Genomic DNA, 4522 nt, shown 5'->3' on the forward strand with positions numbered 1-4522 from the left:
TTCTCTAGGAACCCAGGACCATTTACTGATGAATGTAGTTCCTTCATGATCCAATTACCTTCCAGAAACCTGACCTCTGTACACATGAGACTTTTCTTCAGCGTCATACAAAGTCTCTCTCTCTCTCTCTCTCTCTCTCTCTCTCTCTCTCTCTCTCTCTCTCTCTCCATGTGTCTCTGCCTCTCTGTCTCTCTCTTCTGTTTCTCTCTTCTGTCTCTCTCTGTCTCTCTGTCTCTCTGCCTCTGTCTATCTCTGCCTCTCTCTTTCTGCATCTCTGTCTCTCTTCTGTTTCTCTCTTGTTTCTCTCTCTCTCTCTCTCTCTCTCTCTCTCTCTCTCTCTCTCTCTCTCTCATAAAGTAAATTACAATGAATTCTTCTTATAACCTTACTGTATTTGGGACTCTATGGCCAGCCACCAGTTGATTTCCCAGCCTCCACAATGTTGCTTTCCCGGACTCATCTCAGACTTCAGTTCTGAACAGGCCTAACCTCATCCTTGGGATTGGTATGTGCGCTCTGACCCAGCCCCACACCTACAAGCATATTTTGGACTGCACACCTTCACACTACCTTCACACTGCCTCTCTCCTAGTACATGCATCCTGTAAAGTTCTATGCAGCTTTCTGTTTATAGAGCAATGAAGAACTCTTGGGCTTTGTGAGAACATAAGTTCTTAAATACAGCAAATGAAAAATGTACAAAGCCATGCAATTACCAAAATACAAAATACAAAACATAACATTAGTATGAATGACATTTACTGCATCCAAAGAAGAAAAAGTCACCTCTTTCCAGAAGTTATCTGTGGGTGAGCATTGGAAGGATGCTCTTGTCTCAGAAGCATTCATAGGTAATCCACGCTGGTGTGATGCCTGGGTCATGACAGAGACCAGATACACAACTGCATGCTGCGTAACTGTTGGCCAAAAAGGCTGCCTGGAAGGGTGCTTGCTTCTGAGCACTGCTGATCCTTTCTCTGGGTTATTCATTTGTGCTCACTCCATAGATCTAAAGGGGTGCCCTATTCCCCTACTGATGGAGGCCCAAGGGAAAAAAGAGGGCCTTTGGCCTCACTGGCTGTCTGATGCCTACGACTCTGCAGGCACACAAGTCACATCCTCATCTCTTCCCACAGGTCCCTGAGTGCCACTCTCACTCCTCCAGCTGCTCAGGACATTAGATTTCATCATGTACATAAAAAGAAAAATATGTCCTCAATAAGAGCACCACTTAATATTCACAAGTAAGAAATCACAGTACGAGCAGCACATTCACATGGGGAACTTAATAACAGGAGGTTAATAACAATAAAATACTAAGAGTCCTACTCGTGTGGGACTGGGAAGCAAGGCCAGCTGCTTATGAGTGATCTCCTGTTTCTGGAAGAGATCTGGGCAGAAGAGAGACACAGATACTCACATGAGCACAGGTGTGTGCTGTAGCCAGAACTTGGGAGGATGTAATTTTTGAGTTTTTCATGCTGTGTTTGGGTTGCCACGTGTCTCAGTTACTCTTCTCTCATTGCTGGGACAATTATGAGACACCCAAAATGAAGGAAGGAAAGGTTGATTTAGCTCACGGTTACTGGAGGTTTCAGTCAATACTCAGCTGGCTCCAAGGCAGAGCAGCACAGGACAGAGAGCACTCTTTCATGGTGATGGCAAAGAGCAGAGAGCAAATACAAGAGTAGCAGCAACAAAATGGCAACAGAGAGAATCTGTCTCTCTGCCTTTCTTATATTAAATTCAGGCTCTCTGCTCCAGGCTGGGGGAAGTACACACACCCATGATCCCAGCAGTACTAAGACCCATAATCCCAGGTTTGGATCACCTATAATCCCAGTGGATCATAAATTAAGTCCCTGCCCCATGACTGCATGAGGCTTTGGGGGGATAACTAGACACAAACTATAACACCGCACAACTACAAAGCAGGACAAGTAAAAAGACTGGTAATCATGTATTATGAAATCAATATCACAAATAGGGTTTTGTTACACTGTTTTCAGTCACATTATTTCTAGTTTTCTATTTTTACAAATATGGGGAAGCACCAGCAGATGGCCTGGACTCAGCAAACCATGAATTGCCATGGAAGCTGTCGCCCACCTTCATGCTGACAAATGTTGGTCTTTTGAAGGTGACTTGGGTTTTGAATGAAGCAGAGTGGACACAAGGCATGTGATGTCTCTGTCAATGATACATGCATGTAAGTTACTGATGGGGATAACAATAAAGCTTCTGAGTTCAGTCCAGCAAGAAATTTGTAGGACAATATGCCTTTTTCAAAATTCAAAGCACTCTTAGCTGTAAGGACTCAGATATATTTGATGAAAATAGTCTTGTTTTGTACTTGGTGGGAAGAAAATGTTTCTTTGCACATTTTCCTTGTAAACACAACCCTGCAAATAGAAACTTAAATCAAAAGCAGCTCTGAAGTAGATTGCTGAAAGACTTTAAGCAAAAAGTTTATAGCAATTTTATGGGGAAAGTTACCATCAGTTGCCCACTTGACATCTCTTCACTGTACTGGAAGTCACTCTGCCTTAGAGCTGGGGTGGACTGAAGGGCCTGGCCAAGTAGGACCAGTGAAACTGCCCATCTGTCAACAAGTGCAGAACCACATGATGGCTCCAGGAATATTCCTCACTGTGCCAAACAAGTTCTCACAGAGAACCAGCCATTTTTCTGGGCTATGCAGCAGTTTATCAGTCCCAGGAACAGCAGGGAACACAGTGGCCTCACTGCTAACACTGAGAAGTTGGCCATTCTGTGAGTTCAGAGACCTAGATTGGGGCAGAGGCCCAGGCCATAGCACTGGTGCCTCTGTCTCCTTCGTCAGGTATCCACTCCAGGAATCAGGACCAAGTGAAGACCTCAGTCAGGTGATCAGGACTGACATCAACAGCAGATAAATCCAGCAGATAGGGTATGTCCTCCATATGAGGACAGAAGTAGAACTTTCCCTCTGTGACCTTCATGCCCAAATCCATCACCCATCTTTATTATGAAAAACAAATTCCACTTGAGAGATATTTTACCAAATACCTTTTCCATACTCCCTAACTGCCAAGGTCATCCAAAACAAGGAAGATCTGAGAAAAATCAAAGCCAAGAAAGACCTAAAGACATGGGTCAACTAAATGTAACCAGGGATCGTGGATGGAACCTAGGAACAAACAAAGGTCACTGAGTTAAGACTAGGAACACATTAATTAACAATAATGTATCACAAGGTGATTAGGCATGACAAAGAACATACATAGAAATGCCAGATGCTGTAGTAAGGAAAACTGGAAATGAAATAACTTGGAACATTTTGTATATCTTTACTCCTTTCCTGTGAGTTAGAAACAAGTTTAAAATTTGAAAAGGTTGGATAAAATAAAAAGTTGGAATATAACCACTTCAGGTTGGCATGGTGCTTCTGGAAGGTCTCCTTGCTCAAAACTCACAACTATGGCTCCACTTCTCTGCCCCTCATGCCAGGCTGGAGCCATAGGGCTTGAGAGAGCAGGTGTCCCTTATCAGGTAATTGCCTTGAGTTATGAATTGGATGTGCATTCCCTCCTGGCCTCATGTTAGAATGGAGCTGTCATTATAACAGTATTAGAAAATAAGAACTTTGAGAGCTGGTTAGGCTGTAACCGTGTCACATTTTCACAGAAACTAGGGCTATTAGACAAGTGCGAGCCAGGCTAACTCTTATTCCTTATTCTCTCTGTTATGACAGAGATGGTCTCTCATGGTATTTGTTTTTCAAATAGTGGCACAAGATGTAAGTTTTAGTTTATTATGAACATTAGTATTTTCTCTTTTTTTAAAGCAATTTTATTATTTTTATTTTTTAAATTTTTTTCCATAATTTTATTGAGAAACAAGTAGCAAAGAGAAAGTTTCAAATCAAATTGGTATGACAGTTTCAGTAATTAACACATTGCATACATTCTTCCTACTGGTTGATTGCTGTACAAGATGCGGACATGATATGCTATTTACAAACACCATTAGAACAAATCCCTCTATTTATTAAGAGACTGTAACTATATATCTATTTCAATGACTTTGAATACACAGATAGAAAATGGACATTTATCTGTATCCTCTTTTTTTGCTAAGTTCCATTATTTGAATATTATAGGTGTGCAAACTCAGTAAAATATTCTAAAAGAGTCCAGTAGCCCATCATAGTATTGGGTCTTCTGCTTGACTGGCAATGTCAGAAATTGTTGACCTGAGTCCCCTATAGCTTAACATAACAGCATGGCTTTACTTCTTATATTTCGTCTTTATACTTTTCTGCTGGATGGTTAAGACCAAGGTAAAGCAGGACCTATGAAACAAGAGTTGTACCTTTTGAGTCTGATAAAGTCAGTGAAATCCCCTCAGGATTTATCCTGAGATCCTGTACCTCAGATTGTAGAGCCTTTGTCAGTGTCAGCCATGTGGATGAGTCACGGACATTGCTTGGCCAATGTGCTCTCTCTGAAAGCCTGAGAGAAAGTTTTCTCTCCATGTGACT

The sequence above is a fragment of the Octodon degus genome, unplaced genomic scaffold (genome assembly GCF_000260255.1).
Source record: "Octodon degus isolate 3935 unplaced genomic scaffold, OctDeg1.0 scaffold00010, whole genome shotgun sequence".
NCBI classification, from domain to species: Eukaryota; Metazoa; Chordata; class Mammalia; order Rodentia; family Octodontidae; genus Octodon; species Octodon degus.